A 22,378-nucleotide genomic window follows, 5' to 3' on the forward strand; every position below is an offset into this window, starting at 1 on the left:
TACCAGGTACCCATGTCACAGGCAGACTGAGGTTGAACTTCCCCCAAATCTCTCTGGCTGTCACTGTGCCTCAGTTCCCCCATCTTGCTAGGGTTCCATCTCTCAGATACCAGCTCTAACCTTCCATGATCCTAGATTCCTTCCTGCACACGTTTGGGCTTTTCCATATTCTAAAACACAATTATTGATTGAGTCCTTAAAATCAAATGCTGCCAACTAGCATTACTTCTATTTGCAGATCATTAAAAATAAGGATAGTTCCTTGGTCGATTCCAAAATGATCCATTATATAACGAGCCAAAAAGTTAAAACTTGCAATGCACTCAATTAATTATGAAACTACCAATTAAGGGGAAAACAACACTTGGGTTCCTTTCCTCATGAAATAGAAATGCAAATATTTTGCCTGACAATCTTCAAGTTACCATCATGGTAATGGCAGTGTAAAGTGTGGCACATATAGTTCACCTAAATAAGTGTGTAATATACACACCTTATATGAATTAATAAAAAATTAAATATTAATAAATATTGACTATGCAAAATGCATACAGTCAGTGCATGTTGGAAAGAGAATTTCAAATGCAAGGCAGTCCTCCGGCTCTTTAATTAGGTTTTATCTGGTGTTTTATGGTATTATAGATTCATTATTATGCACATCATTTTTTAAAAACTTAATCCATCTGTAAAGATCTCCAGAAAAGATTCTGTTAGTTTCCTTGGCACTCATTTCTGGATTGTAACAATCTTGCCCATTTAGAAAGTCTTCTTTGGGTCTGTCCAGCCTAAATTGCTCATGCTGCACCTGGGCTCTAAGGGCAGCTGAGGCCCATTCTGTTTGGCTCACCCCATGGGCTGGTGCTCAGGGCTGTTCAGGACCAGGGAGGGTCCTTGGAGTTGCCGAATTTAGCAGCAGGTCTCAGGTGGAATGAGCCCAGATTTCTGGTAAACACTGGGAGGAAGGTCAGCGCTGGGCCCTCGGGATCAGGGCGCCTTAGGACAGGGGGCAGGAGGCAAAGCTGGAGAGCTGGCAGGCACGAGGTTAAAGACAAGGTACAGACCCCCTAACTAAACGTTCAGCTCAATCTACATGAGCCCAGGACACCTTCCCCTCTGTCTTCTCATCTGTAAAATAGAAGGTTGAACTGAGGGTTTCTAAGACTTATTCCACTGTGAGTGTTCTGGGTTGATTTTGCGTGGGCAGGCAGGACCACTTTGCTAAAATCATGTCTCTTATCAACTATCTCTGATTTCTCCTACTGTATTTGTGAGAGAAGGGATTTTGAAATTTGCAAGAGAAAGGGACTGTGCATGAGATAAAGTAGGTGAAAAGATCAAGGCACAGACTGGTTGTGTCAGCCATGCACCAGGGATCCAGCAGCGAACACCATAGGCGAGCGTCCTCGCACTGGTGCAGATACGAGAGTACCTGCGTGTGTGCTTAGAGCGCCTCCTGCCGGCTACGCAAGAAATGCTCAGTTAAATAATGCCTCTGGGTGCAAGGGTGGGGAGATTGCCTTTACATTGTAGAGCTTTTGTACCTTATGAGTTTTGTGCCATGTGAGTGTATTTCTATTACTATACACGAAATAGTTTTTAAAGAGAAGAAGGGAAGTGATGTGAGCACCCACCTGTTTTTTCATGCCGTTTGGGTCCCACTCCGGTGGAGGAGGCGCTGGGAAAGCCGGCGGCAGCCTGTGATGACCCGGAGTGGCCACGTGGTGACAGTGTTTCCCTTGGATCGGCCCAAGGTAACGCGTCCCCGTTTTAATGAACTCCCCACTGTGCACTGGGGGAGGGGCGGGGAGGCTTCCTCTAGGTTCAATTTATGGCCCTCAAGTAAAAATGCTAAATAAGATCCTGAGTGGAAAATAATGGCTGTAACAGATATCCTCTGGCTCTTCCCTGTCTTCTTTCCTATTAGAATGTCTCCTGGCTAAGAGCCCCTTAGCTGCAAGCAGGGGGTGTATTACACGAAAGAATCCGAGGGAGAAGCTGGGTTGATTTAGGCAGACCAGGATGTGAGTGAGGGTGGCGAGGCAAAGAGCAAGGTTGTGTCCATCAGGCAAGGGTGTCCGGGGACGGGGCGAGACCCCAGAACCTAAGAAAGGGATTGGATTTGATGGAGAGCTTGTCGTTTTCTTTCACTTACCAGCTGGAGCCCCCAGGGCCTTTCTTTCTGAGGGGTCGGGGGTGGGGCGGGGAAGGGGGAGCTTCTTCCACCCAAGACTTGCAGAGGGCGAGGCGGTGAAAAGTGAGGGGAAGCTGCAGCGTTGAAGCCTTTGGGCAGTTTCAGCAACCTCCTAGGCCAAGTTCCTCTTAGGTGAGATTACGGGGCTGGTCCACCTTTGAGGTTCCAGGGTCCTCAGTTCATGGCTTCCCCTGGATCACTGGGGAAATGAATCAAATACCCAGATTCTGGGGTCCTGCCATTGCTTTGTTTGTTCTGGGGTGAATTGATAAGAAACTGGCTTCCCCCGCCCAGCTTTATTGAGATAGAATTGACAAATAACATTGTGTAAGTTTAAGGTGTACACGTGATGATTTCATATATGTATACGTTGTGAAATGATTACCACAAAATCTAGTTAACATACATCACCTCACATGGTTACACTTTTATTTTTTTTTTATGGTGAGAACTTTTAAGGTCTACTCTCTTAACTTTCAAACATATAATACAGTATTGTTAACTATAGTCACCATGCTGTACATTACATCCCTGGAACGTATTCATCTTATAACTGGGAGTTCGTACCCTTCAGACCAACAGCTCCCCATTTCCCCTGCTCCAACCCCCTGGCAACCACTAACATACTCTCTGCGCCTGTGAGTTTGTTTTTTAGATTCCACATGTAAGTGATATCATACAGTATTTCTTCCTCTGTCTGACTTATTTCATTTAGCATAAGATATGTATATCACATTTTCTTTATCTATTCATCTATCAATCGATCCAGGTTGTTTCCATGTCTTGACTATTGCAAATAATGCTGCAATGAACTTGGGAGTGCAGAGATCTCTTCAAGATAGTGATTTTATTTCCTTTGGGTGTATAACCAGGAGTAGAATTGCTAGATTCCAGTAGTAAAAACTGACTTTTAAATTAGGTGTAGAGGAGATAGGTATCAAGGTGTGGTGAAAACCTGGAAAAAGTCTCCAATTTAGATTGCTTCTTAAGAGGGTTTAAATTCTTGCTCCACTTTAAAGAAATAGAAACTGGAAATCATGATCACTACATATAGGTGGAGTTTATGAGAGAAAGACCATGTGGATCCAATCAGCAGATCTATCCTCAAAGAAAGGCCTTGGGTCAACACCAAAGCTGGGGAATGAAAGAACATTCATATGTATTAAGTCGAAATTGAATATTTGAGTTATGTATGTATCGTCTTTTATGATTCCGTGCTTTATTTTTTTTCCCAATTAACCACCCATCTACAGGTGGGTAGTTTTGAATATAAGGATTCTATATCAATAATAAATGCTTATATCACAGGATGAATGTGGGGAAGAACTGAGATCACACAAATCTTCTAGTCCAGTGCCTGACACACAGCACGTGCTCAGTAAATACAAATCTTCATTCTCCTCTCTTTCCTTTTAGTGACTGGGAACCACAACTTCCCAAGACAGCTAATTCCATTTCCAAACAGCTTTAGATTGTGAGAAGCTCTTCTAAAGCCTTGTAATTTCTATCTATTAGCCTTAGTTTTGTCTGTTAAGTGTACACAGAACCAAAGGCAGTTCTACTAGTATTGGAAAACACAGTCTTGTCCCTCCAGGAGCCTTTTCTTTTCTGCAACGAACCCTTGTTCTTGTTTTTAACTGTCCTCAGATGATACATTTTCAAGATTCCTCACTCATTATTTTATGCATTCCTCTCTGGGCCCATCCCATTGGACCCAAGTGATACCCCAGATGAATGTGACATTCTATACGTGACACCATAGAACTACTCCACCACTTCACCATTATTCTTGACCCTCCCTTCCAACGAGGCCATCTGTCATGCATGAGTGTTGTGATAGTGTCAAGTGTTGCTAATACAGGTCTTGTTGCTTAAGTCCTTTCCTCTGAGACTTCTGTGAAGCCAGGCCTTCTCTGTCCTGAAATTGTACATTTGACTTTTTCAGCCTGTATGTGGAAATCTGTATGAATTACATTTCATCTTGTTGGTTTCAGCCCAGTTTTCTAGCTTGAGTCCTTTTTTCCCCAGTATTTTAATGCAAGTTATTCAGCATAGTAACTATTTTTCCCAGCTTAATGTTGTCAGCTAATTTGGTAAGTGGGCTTTCTAGGTCTTTTTTCAAGCTGCTGATAAATATAACAGACAGTAAAGGGATCAGGACATAGTCGTTTGACACTTATAAGAAGTCCTGCCTTCCCTTCCATTTGTTTAACATGAAATTTAACAAATATTTGTTAATCTGTACATGTCAGGCATTGCTCTAAATGCTGGGGAACGAGCCGTGGACAAAGTGAGAAAAATTCTATCTTTACAAAGCTTATATTTTAGTGAACATCATTTTGACTAAGTCCTGCCTCCATCATATATATGCATTTGTCCTTATGTAATTTAGCTCACATTTGTTGATATTAAGAATTTGTTGAGTACCTGCCATGTGATGAGCCCTTTTTCTGGTCTGCATGCCTGTAATATGTAGGTGGGAGCTGATGCAGAACACATAGGCCCAGGTGTCCAGCCACTAGATTGGCAGAAAGCTGATGATCACAGCCGTGGGATTTCCTCTCCTTTTTGGATCATCCATAAACTTCTTGAAACATTTGTGGTCTGAGAAGAAATTACTACAAACTTCCATTTTCGAGTGTGGGAAAAAAATCTTAGCGTTGGCCAGCTCTCTGTAGTGGCTACTTCTTGGACACTTGGGGGCGCTGCTGAACACAGATGATCCCCATCCATTTGACCATGTGGCCCCTGCCCCATCACCAAGTGCAGAAGGCTGGTTTTCCCCCCTCTGGGCCTCACTCGGTGGATTCTCTGGAGCAGCTCTCTGTCCTCAGTCCTTTTCCTCTAGGGCTGAACACCCCTAAATGGCTCATGGGACCTCCCCCGAGGATCTGAAACCCTGCCTCCCTGTAGTTCTGAGAATATTTTGGGCAGGTGGTTAAAGACATTGAGGAGACCAGGTGCTGAGGTGGTTTTCCTTTGCAGTTCTCAAAATCTAAAAAATGTATTCCATTCCCTTCTGTAGATAATGTTCATTGATCAAAGCCTTCCCAATTGTTTTTCATTTAAAGTGAAAAAAAAACAAATCTGATTCCTTCCTAAGGAAGGGTATAGGCAATGAGACACCACTTTGGGGGTACTACTGACCACTGATTACTGCTCTCGCCCCCTCCATGCAGTGGTGGTGATAATGGCAGTCATGCAAGGGGGATGGTGCCGATGGGCTGGTGGGGAAGGAATTTCAAAACTTAATGTATGAGTTGCAATTTTCCAGAGGTCTCTGTGCATCTATAAATATCAGTAGGAAAAAAGTCTTCAGTGGGTTACCTCCAAACATATACATTAGCAGCTTAGCTCATTTGATCTCCAAAATAGCCCTGCAAGGTAGCATTATTCTGGCCATTTCATAGATGAAGAAGCAGGTTCAGAGAGGTGAAGTGAAAGGACCTCTCTATATAGGAACTTGGAAATTGGGTCTGTTGGGCTCTGAAGTCTGACTTGGTCCGCCACGCTCTGCTTGTAGATTCCCACCCTCTGTGCTGACCTGGACCCCCGTGCACCATTGTTCAAGAATGGAGAGGACTGCTGGAGGGCTTGGAGGCCCAACGAATTTCTTATGGGCTAAGAGCTTCAGAAAGGACTTTTTCTTTGCAAAGAACTGCTGGTTTGATCCCCTGAAGTAGTGCATCTCATTAAGCCAGCATACATAGTGGAAGTAGAAGGGTCATAAAGTGCTAGAGCCAGAAGAGACATCAGTGATAGTGTAGCTTAGCTTATTTTACTGAGTTGAAAACTGAGATTCGGGGAGCTTAAATGACAACTAGGGAATGTAATAAGGGAAAAGAATCTGGAAAAAAAAATATGTATGTATAACTGAATCACTTTACAGCTGAAATTAATACAATATTGTAAATCAACTATACCTCAATTAAAAACAACAACAACAACAACAACAAAAACCTGATTGTTGATGACTTCAGCTCGGAGGTCTTTGTTATGCTTAGAACAATGAACATTATTGGCATGTTAACATACATCGAACTTCCCGTTCTTGCCAAGACAGAGTCATAGGTTTATTTTTTTACTGTTAACAGCTATAAAATGGGGCAAAATATATGAGCAACTATTCTCAGGCAGTGAGTGTCAGAGGGCTGCAGCTCTTGAGAGGAGGGAAGTATGCAAGGTGAAGTCCTCTTTCACGCCAACTTTTCGCCTGAGGCATTTTCTATACTGTAAGGAGTCTGGCTGGGGGAAGGATGAAAAGTCAGAAGGTCAAAGTTGCTAAGGCCGAGGAACTTGCAGGTTTGGGTACCAGAGAGGAGGGAGCTGAAGAGAAACAGACCCAGAAATCTGTTTAGGGACTTCCTTCAAGTCCTTTGCCAAATCTTCAGCTACATATGCACTGAATGAGACTCTACAAAGTCAATTGAGAACAGCTTCTAGAGGACTGAAAGGTGAACAGTGATTTTAGAAGTTGCACATGTTAGGGAGATGTTGGTGTTCTGATCCAGCTAAAGTGGAGCTGAACACTTATTTGAGTCCCCAGAAAGGCTCATCTCAGGAGAAAGGACTGTGTCCTAGGAATAAGGGGCATGCATGCCATAGCATTGACACCAAAGATGAAATAGACCTGCCTTAAAAAGGCCCAAACCCAAGACCGAACAGGATCAAGATGACCTCTTAGCATTTAACTGCTTGTCAGAACAAATTGTCACACTTCTTAGAGGAATACAACAAAATTCAGAGTCCCTACAACATATCATTCAAAATGTTCAGCACACAAAAGAAGATGTCTAGACAGGCAAAGAGTAAAGTTAGATATGTAGACCTTGCTTCCTTAGGCTTGAAACCCCAAACATTTTCTCTCAGTTGGCTTTTTTCCTTTGGGAATGTTTTAGTTTGACTTAAATGATGAATGGACCATGGAATATCTGGGCTTTAGCAATGTGATTAGATTTCTTTTTTTTCTCTTTAAAATTGAGATATATTTGACATATAACATTATATTAGTTTCAGGTGTACAACATAATGATTCCATACTTGTATACATTGTGAAATGATCACCACAATAAGTCTAGTTGACATCTGTCATCTTATGTAGTCACAGATTTTTATTCTTGTGATGATAACTTTTAAAATCTACTCTCTTAACAACTTTCTAATATGCAACACAGTATTGTTAATTATAGTCACCATGCTGTACATTATATTTCTAGGACTTATTTACTTTATGACTGGAAGTTTGTATCTTTTGACCTCCTTCACCCATTTTTCTCATCCCCAGGATTGGATTTCTGATCCAGAATAATAAGTTGTTTGTTTTTGAATTGCTCTTAATATCTTGGCTGATTTGCAGAGCAATTGTCCTGCATATTCATGGAGAAATGTACCTCTGTAGATAGGCTGGCCTCCCTAACTGGACCTCAGCATTTTTGTGGTTCAGTTGAAGGATGACATTTTGAAACACATCTGCATTTCCTCTCTTTCTTCTTTAAAAAGATTGTCATGTTTGTCTTTTTCTTTTTTTCAATAGGGGACTTTGGAGAATGGGGATGGGGTAGTGGAGGCAAGACAGGGTGGAGAACTTTACATATTTGGGAGAATATCCTAGATTTCATTGAGCATCTGGATGACTGATAATAAGATAAGGAGGAACTGTAAAATTTGAGAAAAAAATTGTAAATTCTCCAAAAGAAATACCTTCTAGTTTTTTAAAAAAATTATTTATGTATTTATGTATTTATTTATGGCTGTGTTGGGTCTTCATTGCTGTGTGTGGTCTTTCTCTAGTTGTGGTGAGCGGGGGCTACTCTGTTGAGGTGCGTGGACTTCTCATTATCGTGGCTTCCCTTGCTGCGGAGCACAGGCTCTAGGCACACAGGCTTCAGTAGTTGTGGCATGTAGGCTCAGTAGTTGTGGCTTGCAGGCTCTAGAGCTCACGCTCAGTAGTTGTGGTGCACGGGTTTAGTTGCTCCGTGGCATGTGAGATCTTCCCAGACCAGGGCATGAACCCATGTCCCTTGCATTGGCAGGCAGATTCTTAACCACTGTGCCACTAAGGAAGCCCTCTTCTAGCTTTTTGTTTCATGACAAGAATTTATAAACACTTTTAAAAAAATTTATTTTATTTATTTTTGGCTGTGCTGGGTCTTCATTGCGGGTTTTCTCTAGTTGTGGCGAGTGGGGGCTACTCTTTGTTGCGGTGTGCGGGCTTCTCATTGTGGTGGCTTCTCTTGTTTGCGGAGCATGGGCTCTAGCCGCGCAGGCTTCAGTAGTTGTGGTGCACGGGCTTCAGGAGTTGTGGCTCACGGGCTCTAGAGTGCAGGCTCAGTAGTTGTGGCGTATGGGCTTAGTTGCTCAGCGGCATGTGGGATCTTCCCGGACCAGGGCTCGAACTCATGTCCCCTGAATTGGCAGGTGGATTCTTAACCACTGTGCCACCAGGGAAGCCCTATAAGCACTTTTCTTAGACAACTTCAACTTGTGTTGCATATCCAACTAATTCAACTTTTACCTATAAAAATGATGTAAAAACTTTCTGATTGTGTAAGAAACCTGAAGATGTATGAAGAAAAATGTTTGCAGTTTCTGATTTTAGATATAGTTGATCAGTTACCCTTTCTAGTAAAAATGATCCTTAATATAAATGTTTTTCTTTTCTTGAAAAAAATAAAGTTGCTTTCTAATCAGGAAGGAAGCAGAAGGTTTCTGTTGGAGACCTTTTTATTCTGGCTGCTGTTGGGGAGATTTACTGTTCTGGGAATATGCACATTTATTCAATGAGGGAATAAAATCAACATTAATGATTATTTTAAGACAGAAAACATCTTGAATCATGAAACCTGTAATTCATAGGTCTTAAGTTTTCTCCTTGTTTCCAGTGGCTGATAGCTCATCCTGCAGAATTAGGCCTCCATGCCCTTGGAATGCTCTGCAATTAATTAATAATTTATGCTGGGTGAACTGATATGCAGAACGGGGACAAGCCTACGTCCCGAACTGGGATTGCTTTGGCTGCTTAAATCATCAGGGAGGTTTGCCTGGTGGAAAAGCTCTGTGCAGAGGGTGGCCCAGAGGCTGAAGGGCGAAGCTCAAAGTGATGGACACGTCTGGGCAGCTTTTCTCTCCTCTCAGCTGTAGGTGTGACAACCTCTCTCTCTCACAAGTGAATCAGACGGTATTTCACAGGCTCTGACCATCCTTCTTTGGACTGTGTGGATTCTGAAACATTTTATGAGGTGAATCTTGAGAAAATGCCTTTATCTGGGCATGGAGAATTTAACATGCAGTTGAGAAAGAGATTTTAAACACATGAACAGGATTGATTAGCTTTTCTACGGATTCTTGGGCCACTTCCATTTTAGTTTCAGTAAATGAGGAAATTTTTAATGAGTTATGTGATATTTGCTGAAGGCTGTGATTTTGGCAAATGCTAAATAGAAAAAAAATTTCTCTTCCCCTGCCTTCCTCTATCTATTTTCTTATTATTTGGACAGTACTCTCAAATTATTTGCCAAAATCAGTGACACAACTGAAACCGCACAACTCAGATGGGATTCGAACCCAGACGAAACTCTGATTGGGACTTAAACCCATGACCTGGGGCTTGAACCCACTGCCTTTTTTTAATTTTTAATTTTTATTTTTTTAACATCTTTATTGGAGTATAATTGCTTTACAATGGTGTGTTAGTTTATGCTTTATAACAAAGTGAATCAGCTATACATGTACATATGTTCCCATATCTCTTCCCTCTTCCGTCTCCCTCCCTCCCACCCTCCCTATCCCTCCCCTCCAGGCGGTCACAAAGCACCGAGCTGATCTCCCTGTGCTATGCGGCTGCTTCCCACTAGCTATCTACCTTACGTTTGGTAGTGTATATATGTCCATGCCTCTCTCTCGCTTTGTTACAGCTTACCCTTCCCCCTCCGCATATCCTCAAGTCCATTCTCTAGTAGGTCTGTGTCTTTATTCCTGTCTTACCCCTAGGTTCTTCATGACATTTTTTTTCTTAAATTCCATATATATGTGTTAGCATACGGTATTTGTCTTTCTCTTTCTGACTTACTTCACTCTGTATGACAGACTCTAGGTCTATCCACCTCATTAAAAATAGCTCAATTTCGTTTCTTTTTATGGCTGAGTAATATTCCATTGTATATATGTGCCACATCTTCTTTATCCATTCATCCGATGATGGACACTTAGGTTGTTTCCATTTCCGGGCTGTTGTAAATAGAGCTGCAATGAACATTTTGGTACATGACTCTTTTTGAATTATGGTTTTCTCAGAGTATATGCCCAGTAGTGAGATTGCTGGGTCATATGGTAGTTCTATTTGTAGTTTTTTTAAGGAACCTCCATACTGTTCTCCACAGTGGCTGTATCAATTTACATTCCCACCAAAAGTGCAAGAGTGTTCCCTTTTCTCCACACCCTCTCCAGCATTTATGGTTTCTAGATTTTTTGGTGATGGCCATTCTGACTGGTGTGGGATGATATCTCATTGTAGTTTTGATTTGCATTTCTCTAATGATTAATGATGTTGAGCATTCTTTCATGTGTTTGTTGGCAGTCTGTATATCTTCTTTGGAGAAATGTCTATTTAGATCTTCTGCCCATTTGTGGATTGGGTTGATTGTTTTTTTGTTATTGAGCTGCATGAGCTGCTTATAAATTTTGGAGATTAATCCTTTGTCTGTTGCTTCATTTGCAAATATTTTCTCCCATTCTGAGGGTTGTGTTTTGGTCTTGTTTATGGTTTCCTTTGCTGTGCAAAAGCTATGAAGTTTCATTAGGTCCCATTTGTTTATTTTTGTTTTTATTTCCATTTCTCTAGGAGGTGGGTCAAAAAGGATCTTGCTGTGATTTATGTCATAGAGTGTTCTGCCTATGTTTTCCTCTAAGAGTTTGATAGTTTCTGGACTTACACTTAGGTCTTTAATCCATTTTGAGCTTGTTTTTATGTATGATGTTAGGGAGTGATCTAATCTCATACTTTTACATGTACTTGTCCAGTTTTCCCAGCACCACTTACTGAAGAGGCTCTCTTTTCTCCACTGTACATTCCTGCCTCCTTTATCAAAGATAAGGTGACCATATGTGCGTGGGTTTATCTCTGGGCTTTCTATCCTGTACCATTGATCTATCTTTCTGTTTTTGTGCCAGTAACATACTGTCTTGATTATTGTAGCTTAGTAGTATAGTCTGAAGTCAGGGAGCCTGATTCCTCCAGCTCCGTTTTTCTTTCTCAAGATTGCTTTGGCTATTTGGGGTCTCTTGTGTTTCCATACAAATTGTGAAATTCTTTGTTCTAGTTCTGTAAAAAATGCCAGTGGTAGTTTGATAGGTATTGCATTGAATCTGTAGATTGCTTTGGGTAGTAGAGTCATTTTCACAATTTTGATTCTTCCAATCCAAGAACATGGTATATCTCTCCATCTATTTGTATCATCTTTAATTTCTTTCATCAGTGTCTTATAATTTTCTGCATACAGGTCTTTAGTCTCCTTAGGTAGGTTTATTCCTAGATATGTTATTCTTTTTGTTGCAGTGGTAAATGGGAGTGTTTTCTTGATTTCACTTTCAGATTTTTCATCATAAATGTATAGGAATGCCAGAGATTTCTGTGCATTAATTTTGTATCCTGCTACTTTACCAAATTCATTGATTAGCTCTAGTAGTTTTCTGGTAGCATCTTTAGGATTCTCTATGTATAGTATCATGTCATCTGCAAACAGTGACAGCTTTACTTCTTCTTTTCCGATTTGGATTCCTTTTTTTTCCTTTTCTTCTCTGATTGCTGTGGCTAAAACTTCCAAAGCTATGTTAAATAAGAGTGGTGAGAGTGGGCAACCTTGTCTTGTTCCTGATCTTAGTGGAAATGGTTTCAGTTTTTTACCATTGAGGATGATGTTGGCTGTGGGTTTGTCATATATGGCCTTTATTATGTTGAGGAAAGTTCCCTCTATGCCTCCTTTCTGCAAGGTTTTTATCATAAACGGTGTTGAATTTTGTCAAAAGCTTTATCTGCATCTATTGAGATGATCATATGGTTTTTCTCCTTCCATTTGTTAATATGGTGTATCACGTTGATTGATTTGCTTATACTGAAGAATCCTTGCATTCCTGGAATAAACCCCACTTGATTATGATCCGTTTAATGTGCTGTTGGATTCTGTTTGCTAGTATTTTGTTGAGGATTTTTGCATCTATGTTCATCAGTGATATAGGCCTATAGTTTTCTTTCTTTGTGACATCCTTGTCTGGTTTTGGTATCAGGGTGATGGTGGCCTCGTAGAATGAGTTTGGGAGTGTTCCTCCCTCTGCTGTATTTTGGAAGAGTTTGAGAAGGATAGGTGTTAGCTCTTCTCTAAATGTTTGATAGAATTCGTCTGTGAAGCCATCTGGTCCTGGGCTTTTGTTTGTTGGAAGATTTTTAATCACAGTTTCAATTTCAGTGCTTGTGACTGGTCTGTTCATATTTTCTATTTCTTCCTGATTCAGTCTTGGTAGGTGGTGCATTTCTAAGAATTTGTCCATTTCTTCCAGGTTGTCCATTTTATTGGCATAGAGTTGCTTGTAGTAATCTCTCATGATCTTTGGTATTTCTGCAGTGTCAGTTGTTACTTCTCCTTTTTCATTTCTAATTCTATTGATTTGAGTCTTCTCCCTGTTTTTCTTGATGAGTCTGGCTAATGGTTTATCAATTTTGTTTATCTTCTCAAAGAACCAGCTTTTAGTTTTATTGATCTTTGCTATCGTTTCCTTCATTCTTTTTTCATTTATTTCTGATCTGATCTTTATGATTTCTTTCCGTCTGCTAACTTTGAGGTTTTTTTGTTCTTCTTTCTCTAATTGCTTTAGGTGTAAGGTTAGCTTGTTTATTCACGATGTTTCCTGTTTATTAAGGTAGGATTGTATTGCTATAAACTTCCCTCTTAGAACTGCTTTTGCTGCATCCCATAGATTTTGGGTCGTCGTGTCTCCATTTTCATTTGTTTCTAGGTATTTTTTAATTTCCTCTTTGATTTCTTCAGTGATCACTTCGTTATTAAGTAGTGTATTGTTTAGCCTCCATGTGTTTGTAGTTTTTATAGATGTTTTCCTGTCATTGATATCTAGTCTCATAGCGTTGTGGTTGGAAAAGATACTTGATACAATTTCAATTTTCTTAAATTTACCAAGGCTTGACTTGTGACCCAAGATATGATCTATCCTGGAGACTGTTCCATGAGCACTTGAGAAAAATATGTATTCTGTTGTTTTTGGATGCAATGTCCTATAAATATTAATTAAGTCCATTTTGTTTATTGTATCATTTAAAGCTTGTGTTTCCTTATTTATTTTCATTTTGGATGATCTGTTCATTGTTGAAAGTGGGGTGTTAAAGTCCCCTACTATGAATGTGTTACTGTCGATTTCCCCTTTTATGGCTGTTAGTATTTTCCTCATGTATTGAGGTGCTCCTATGTTGGGTGCATAAATATTTCCAATTGTTATATCTTCTTCTTGGATCGATCCCTTGATCATTATGTAGTGTCCTTCTTTTTCTCTTCTAATAGTCTTTATTTTAAAGTCTATTTTGTCTGATATGAGAATTGCTACTCCAGCTTTCTTTTGGTTTCCATTTGCATGAAATATCTTTTTCCATCCCCTTACTTTCAGTCTGTGTGTGTCTCTAGGTCTGAAGTGGGTCTCTTGTAGACAGCAAGTATATGGGTCTTGTTTTTGTATCCATTCAGCCAATCTGTGTCTTTTGGTGGGAGCATTTAGTCCATTTACATTTAAGGTAATTATCTATATGTATGTTCCTATTCCCATTTTCTTAATTGTTCTGGGTTCGTTATTGTAGGTCTTTTCCTTCTCTTGTGTTTCTTGCCTAGAGAAGTTCCTTTAGCAGTTGTTGTAAAGCTGGTTTGGTGGTGCTGAACTCTCTCAGCTTTTGCTTGTCTGTAAAGGTTTTAATTTCTCCATCAAATCTGAATGAGATCCTTGCTGGGTAGAGTAATCTTGGTTGCAGGTTTTTCTCCTTCATCACTTTAAATATGTCCTGTCAGTCCCTTCAGGCTTGCAGAGTTTCTGCTGAAAGATCAGCTGTTAACCTTATGGGGATTCCCTTGTGTGTTGTTTTTCCCTTGCTGCTTTTAATGTTTTCTTTGTATTTAATTTTTGACAGTTTGATTAATATGTGTCTTGGTGTGTTACTCCTTGGATTTTTCCTGTATGGGACTCTCTGTGCTTCCTGGACTTGATTAACTATTTCCTTTCCCATATTAGGGATGTTTTCAACTATAATCTCTTCAAATATTTTCTCAGTCCCTTTCTTTTTCTCTTCTTCTTCTGGAACCCCTATAATTTGAATGTTGGTGCGTTTAATGTTGTCCCAGAGGTCTCTGAGACTGTCCTCAGTTGTTTTCATTCTTTTTTCTTTATTCTGCTCTGCAGTAGTTATTTCCACTATTTTATCTTCCAGGTCACTTATCCATTCTTCTGCCTCAGTTATTCTGCTATTGATCCCATCTAGAGTATTTTTCATTTCATTTATTGTGTTGTTCATCGTTGTTTTTTTCATCTTTAGTTCTTCTAGGTCCTTGTTAAATATTTCTTGCATTTTGTCTATTCTATTTCCAAGATTTTGGATCATCTTTACTATCATTATTCTGAATTCCTTTTCAGGTAGACTGCCTATTTCCTCCTCATTTGTTAGGTGTGGTGGGTTTTTATCTTGCTCCTTCATCTGCTGTGTGTTTTTCTGTCTTCTCATTTTGCTTATCTTACTGTGTTTGGGGTCTCCTTTTTTTAGGCTGCAGGTTCATAGTTCCCGTTGTTTTTGGTGACTGTCCCCAGTGGCTAAGGTTGGTTCAGTGGGTTGTGTAGGCTTCCTGGTGGATGAGGCTGGATGTTTGTGTTCTGGTGGATGAGGCTGGATGTTTGTGCCTGTGTTCTGGTGGATGAGGCTGTGTTCTGTGCCTGTGTTCTGGTGGATGAGGCTGTGTTCTGGTGGATGTGGCTGGATGCCTGTGTTCTGGTGGATGAGGCTGGATGTTTTCTTTCTGGTGGGCAGTTCCACGTGTGGTGGTGTGTTTTGGGGTGTCTGTGGACTTATCATTATTTTAGGCAGCCTCTCTGCTAATGGGTGGGGTTGTGCTCCTGTCTTGCTAGTTGTTTGGCATAGGATGTCTAGCACTGTAGCTTGCTGGTCGTTGAGTGAAGCTGGGTGCTGGTGTTGAGATGGAGATCTCTGGGAGATTTTCGCGGTTTGATATTATGTGGAGCTGGGAGGTCTCTTGTGGACCAGTGTCCTGAAGTTGGCTCTCCCACCTCAGAGGCACAGCAGTGACTCCTGGCTGCAGCACCAAGAGCCTTTCATCCACACGGCTCAGCATAAAAGGGAGAAAAAGTAGAAAGAAAGAAGTAGTAGAAGTAGAAAGAAAGAAAGAAAGAAAGAAAGAAAGAAAGGAGGGAGGGAGGGAGGGAGGGAGGGAGGAAGGAAGGAAGGAGGGAAGGAAGAAAAAAAGAAGATAAAGTAAAATAAAATAAGATAAAATATAATAAGGTTATTAAAATAAAAAAATAATTATTAAGAGAAAAAAAATTAAAAAAAAGAAAACGGACGGATAGAACCCTAGGACCAATGGTGGAAGCAAAGCTATACAGAGAAAATCTCACACAGAAGCATACACATACACACTCACAAAAAGAGGAAAAGGGGAAGAAATAATCTTGCTCTCAAAGTCCACCTCCTTAATTTGGGATGATTGGTTGTCTATTCATGTATTCCACAGATGCAGGGTACATCAAGTTGATTGTGGAGCTTTAATTCGCTGCTTCTGAGGCTGCTGGGAGAGATTTCCCTTTCTCTTCTTTGTTCTCACAGCTCCCAGGGGCTCAGCTTTGGATTTGGCCCCTCCTCTGCGTGTAGGTCGCCGGAGGGCGTCTGTTCTTCGCTCAGACAAGATAGGGTTAGAGGAGCCGCTGATTCGGGAGCTCTGGCTCACTCATGCCGGGCGGGAGGGAGGGGCACGGAGTGCGGGGCGGGCCTGCGGCGGCGTGACGTTGCACCAGCCTGAGGCCATCGTGCGTTCTTCCGGCGGAAGTTGTCCCTGGATGCCGGGACCGTGGCAGTGGCGGGCTGCACAGGCTCCGTGGAAGAGGGTTGGGGAGAGTGAACTGTGCTCGCACACAGGCCCCTTGGTGGCTGCAGTAGCAGCCTTAGCGTCTCATGCCCGTCTCTGGAGTCTGCGCGTTTAGCCGCGGCTCGTGCCCGTCTCTGGAGCGCCTTTAAGCAGCGCTCTTAATCCCCTCTCCTCGCGCACCAGGAAACAAAGAGGGAAGAAAAAGTCTCTTGCCTCTTCGGCAGGCCCAGACTTTTCCCTGGACTCCTTCCCGGCTAGCCGTGGTGCACCAAACCCCTGCAGGCTGTGTTTACGCCGCCAACTCCAGTCCTCGCCTGGCGCTCCGACCGAAGCCCGAGCCTCAGCTCTAGGCCCCGCCCGCCCTAGCGGGTGAGCAGACAAGCCTCTCGGCCTGGTGAGTGCTGGTCGGCACCAATCCTCTGTGCGGGAATCTCACCGCTTTGCCCTTCGCAGCGCTGTTGCTGTGCTCTCCTCCGCGGCTCCGAAGCCTTCCCCCTCCGCCACCCGCAGTCTCCGCCTGTGAAGGGGCTCCCTAGTGTGTGGAAACGTTTCCTCCTTCGCTCACTGTCTTTTAATTGAAATTGCCCACCTGGTCTCAGGACTTAATGAAGCTCAAGTTCTTTATGTCTCGTCACAGAAAGAATTCAGTGAGAGACAAAGTGATAGGTAAGCAGTGGATTTATTTAGAGAGATACACATTCCATAGACAGAATGTAGTCCATCTCAGAAGGCGAGAGTGGCCCTGAAATATGGGGTGGTTAGTTTTTGTGGGCTGGGTAATTTCATAGGCTAACAAGTGGGAGGATTATTCCAACCATTTTGGAGGAGAGGTGGGGATTTCCAGGAATTGGGCCACATTTTGGCCTTTTATGGTCGGCCTCGGAACTGTCATCGCACCTGTGGGTGTGTCATTTAGCATATGCTAATGTATTACAACGAGCATATAATGAGGTCTACTGGAGGTTGAATCTTCTGCCATATTGGTTAGTTAGTTAATAATTATTTTTTAGTTAGTTCTAACCACTTTTTGTCATATCTTCAATGGCTATGTCATTCTTTTAAAGGCTGTGTCCTGCCCCCTTCCCTCCTGTCTCACAGCTGCCTTCTTCAGATGGGGACCTGACAGACTGGCCCAGATTCCCGTAGCTGACAGCCAGCCGTATGTTGAGTCTTCTCTGTGGAAACACCAGTCTCTCAGAAAGAAGGGCATGAAGCTCCAGGTGAGCCAGAAGGTCATTTAGCCTAAACCTCACAAGTGAAGGGTGTTATTTTTAAAATACAAAGTAGTTTCATTGGTTTATTAAAAATTACAATGCTTATTGAAAATTCTATGCAATACAACAAATAACAAAAAAGGTAAAAACCCAAAAAACACGTCACACCCCCAAATCTCACCATCTATATGCAGGGATCACCAAACTTTCTGCAGATATGTAGATGGTAAATATTTTCACTTTTGGAGGCCCAATGGTCTCTGTTATTACAACTGAATTCTGCCCTTGTAGCAAAAAAGCAGCCATAGATAACATGTAAATGAAGAGGTGTGACTATGTTCCAATAAAACTTTATTTAGGGCCAGATTTGGCCTTGTAGGCTGTGGTTTGCTAATCCCTAATCTAGAATAACCCTCATTTGTATTAGGTACACATCACTTCCCAAATGTATATATATTTTCCTTCTTACATGTGTCTTTGTGAATATATCCATAGAGGAAAAGGGAGAGAACTAATTTTATGTAAATGAAAGCACTTTCATAAAAATGAAAGCTATATTTAAAACATATTAAGTTCAATTTTACTTGAATTTAACAGAAGAAGTGAAGGGAAACAGCAGGAACTGCTGAACATCAGACACACGTTTCTTCACCACATGTGATAATAGTTCCTAAAATAGTGCTTCTGAAATTAAGGGGGAAAAAAAAGATGAAAAGGTTGGGGATCCTTTTGCTTTTTTAAATTTCAGTTTTCAGTTTTGGATGGAGCAGTGGACTCCCTACTGTGACCCATGAGGAAAGGTGCATTCTTCTACTTCTCCTGCTGCTCTGAGTTCTCATTACTTATTTGATTGTTTTAAATTGTCAAAGCTGATGATTTACATCCTGTTCTGTAACCACAATTACCTTGGTCTTTAGTCTTAGATGCTTAAATAGATGGGCTAATGCTTACCACTAATTTTTTTTTGATCAAGGTTTCTCCACGTCTGTGTCTTTTTTTTTTAATGTTCTTTCTTTTATTGAGTTGGATTTATTTATAAGTAATATTTTTCAAGAAGAACTTATAGGAATTTTATTCCCCAGTTCACCCCTTAGCATCATACTCGAAGGGCAAATTGTCTAGTTGCAAAGTTCCCGGGTTACACTTTCTGTCAAGTGTTGTATAATTTTAAAATCACAGCTTCTCCACTCTTTTGTCTGATTGTATTTTGTGGTCCAGAATCCCACTTTTTCCTCCCCGCTGTGCTGTTGGGTGCTACATTTCTTCTGTTATTTTCTGTTGGAAAACATGTATCTCTGTGTTCATGCTGGAGGATTATTTGGCTGTATCTGTCACACTTGTGGTAATCTCTCCAGGCCTGAGAATATTATAGGCATTGCTCCTTGGCTTCTGGCATTGAATATTGTTTTTTGGAAGCCTGAGCACAGCTTTGTTCACATCCCTTTGGGTATCTCCCTCCCCATGCCTGAAGGAATCCTTCTTTACTGTTGGAATTAATATCTTCTTGAGAATGTCACAGTATCCTGTCAGTTGTGTGCCCCCTTTGAACTTCAGGTTTAGTTCTTCTTTTGTGTTGTGAAAATTTTTTTCTATTTTGTTTTTTACTATCTTCTCTGTTGCCTTTATTGAATTCTTTATCTTATGGACATCAATTATTGTCTTTGTTCCTGTGTATCCTCTCAATTGCTTTTACACTTTTGCTTTCATTTGCTATTGAAGGAAACCAGAATATGTCACCCCAAAATATGCCTCTTTGACATAAAAATTATTTTGAGATGAAAGCAATCGAGAAGTAGTAAATGCAGAAGAAGCTTCCCCTTTTCTGCCTAAAGGTGGGAAATAAAGTCTCCTATAACTGGAGACAGAAACTTAGCCCAGAGACCAACCTGAGGATCCTGCAGACAAACCTTGGTAAACTAACTTTTATCTTCCTAGTTAAGGAAGAGAAGGACTAACTAGCCCTAGTTAGACTACTCCTAGCTCAAATCCCTTTCTCTTGTCAATTCTTCACAAATGTATTGTTTCTTTGTCTAGAAGACATAAAAGCTTCCTGCTTTGGTTATTTCTTTGGGTCTCTTGTGAAGTCTCCCATGTACATGTAAAAATTCAATAAAACTTGTATGCTTTTCTCTTGTTAATCTGTCTTTGTCAGTTTAATTTTCAGACCCAGCCAGGGACCTAAGAGGGTCGAGGAAAACTTTCTACCCTTCTATACTATGATTAACCCAAGCCTTCATTCTATGTCAGCAATTTGTCAGTCTATGCCAATAATTCCATGTCAGTCACTGTTTCTGCTTACTATTTCTATAATGATGTTATTTTGATCCCTACTTTGTTTCCTTAGTTCCACAATCTCCCTTTTCATTTCACTCCACTACCTCTTCATTTTCACTTTGAATTAGTGCTTTACTGAATTCATGTTCTTCTTATATTCTTTTGTAGCAAGAAGCACTCACAGGGAATTTGTCTTGTCTTCTGTGGATTATATTCTTTCCTTCTTTCTGATTATACCCTTTATTTGCCTCTCCCCTCCCTTTCTTACTTCCTCCTTGTCTCTATTTCTCCCTCTTTATTTCTTTGTTTTTTCTTGTGCTTTAGTGTTTGCTTGGCTGCCATACCATTTCTTTTGATCTTGATCTAGCTTGCACAGCTCTGCCCACTTTCTGGTCCATATAATGTATTATACATGAATTCTCCCTAACTCTCTATTTATCTAACACCTATTTGTCTTTCTGACTTGCAGTCTGAAGACTGAATATTGTTTTCCATGTACTCTTGTTACTTTGACATTACCAGGACATGTGAAGTTGTGTGTCAACTGAAAAAAAATGCACAACCTAAAAGTTGAGAATTATGTTTTATTTGTGGACTTTCTGAGGACTTCACCCTGTGGAGGGGAGGTGGGTGGCAGGCAGCCTCTCAGCCCTGAGGGATGCTCTGAGGAGCTAAGGGAGGAACCAGGATACATAGGAGTTTTTGCAACAAAACCCAGGTAGTCGGAACATCAAAAGATTACTGTTAATTAAAGAAAACCGGACATCTCAAGTTAATGAATTTAGTGCTTTTCTGTGTATGGGGAGATGAAAGAGTCTGGGCTCATTGACATCATTCCTTTGATATGCACCTTAACTGTCTAAGGCCAGTATCCTGTGCTTTCCCATCCTGAATCCCTTCAGGGTGCACACGTGGGGGCAACTACAGTGGCTGATGGCCTGGTGGTGAGTAGCCTATTTGTCTCCATCCCGAGTTCCCTCAGGGCTCACCAGCTGGGCAGCTGTAGTAGCTGATGACTTGATGGCTGCAACATGGGTTGTTTGCTGATGTGGCAGGTGGCATTCTTTGTCCACAGGTGTATGGCTGGGGCTGTGGAGGAATGTTCTGCTGGGGCAGTGAGTCCTTTCTTGGAGCCCTGGGCTTGTCCTACACCAGGGTCTACTCTGCCTACGTCTATTCTACACCCAAGGAACATGGAAGCCCCAGGCTTTAGAGTTCCCTTAATTTAGCTCTGGTGATTTTCTTGCCTCTTCTGAGATCCTGACCTCTTGTAATGGGAGGTAAATGCTTCTCCTCTGGAGGATTTCCTCCCTGCATTTTCCTGGGCTGCCTGTACATCTACTCAATATGCTTCTCTCCAAATTAGTGTGTATACAGTACACATTGGAGGATTTTGTCTACACATCTTCATCCCTCAGGATTGTTTCTAAGAGAGGGGGATTAAGTTAGGAGCCTATAATAGTATTTTCTTGTGCAATAAACAACTGTAAAATCTCAGTGCCTTACAAAACAAATGCTTATTTTCATGCTCAGGAGTCTGCCAGTAGCTCTGGTTTGTCTGATCTAGGCTGGGTTTGGCTGCATTGACTGGGCTCCATGCTCCCTGTCTGCTTCAGAGATGCTCCGTATCTTCACTCTGGGGAGCAAGATGGAAAGGGGCTGCTACCTGGTGGGATCACAGCCTAAAAAGCTAAGTCGAGTCACACAAGCACATTTAAAGCCTCTGTTTGCATCATGACTGCTAACATATCCTATGGCCAAATCTAACCCCAGTGGGCAGTCAGCAGCATCACATGGCAAAGGACAAGGATGGAAAAGTCTATAAATGGGAGGAAGTAGAGAACTGGGAATTTTTCCCCCAATCTATCCAAGAGACGCCCCCCCCCACCCCGCGCCAAGTCTATTGAGAATCTCCCATTTCTTTCATTTACTGCCACTTTTCAAATTTAGGACAAAAAGTCACATCACCTTTCCTTGATTAGAATTTGGGTAAAATTTTTTTTAATTAAAAAATTATTTTATTTTATTAATTTTTTCTATCTTATTAAGAATTAGAGGAGGACAGATCCTTGATGCAGCCTCACTCTGACATCTGTAAGGGTTATCTGAGCTTCTTTAGAAAGTAAACTCTGATTTTTAATTACAATAGCCTCTCTATTGAAAACCTGACTCCCTTCTGCTCTAATTGGGTCTCTAGTTCTGTGCTTCTCTCTGCGGGGGCTTGACCCACACTAAATCGTTTTGGATTTGGCTTTTTTGGTTTCCTCTAGACATTTTCTCTGTTTGGCTATAGTCTTTACATTTTAAAACTAACACTGGGCACCTGCAGGGTATAAATAAATTAGATTGTAGTTAAAGGGGAAATAAAGTGAAAGTAATGGCTTTTAAAACTTTTTATTTAATAATGAGTCACTAGAAAGTTTATTAAAAGTTCTGTGTGCAGAGTCAACTTACCAATACTGGTTATCAGGCCCTAAACTGGACTTTTCCACTGGTGGAACCTCAAGATCTAGGGTCGGAGTTGTTGACAGGCCTGGCATAAGGGAGCTGGAAGGATATGG

At 41.3% G+C, this 22,378-nt stretch overlaps 1 long non-coding RNA gene across 1 annotated transcript in view; it reads left to right on the plus strand.

The window, feature by feature from the left end:
• Positions 1 to 22,378, plus strand: part of LOC137227992 (uncharacterized) — a 231,709-nt gene that overhangs the window by 123,064 nt on the left and 86,267 nt on the right. The window contains exon 3 of the long non-coding RNA XR_010945099.1: positions 17,428 to 17,549. This is a non-coding gene — a long non-coding RNA (uncharacterized lncRNA). The remainder of the gene's footprint in view (positions 1 to 17,427; positions 17,550 to 22,378) is intronic.

Source organism: Pseudorca crassidens, chromosome 7 (genome assembly GCF_039906515.1).
Source record: "Pseudorca crassidens isolate mPseCra1 chromosome 7, mPseCra1.hap1, whole genome shotgun sequence".
Lineage (NCBI taxonomy): Eukaryota > Metazoa > Chordata > Mammalia > Artiodactyla > Delphinidae > Pseudorca > Pseudorca crassidens.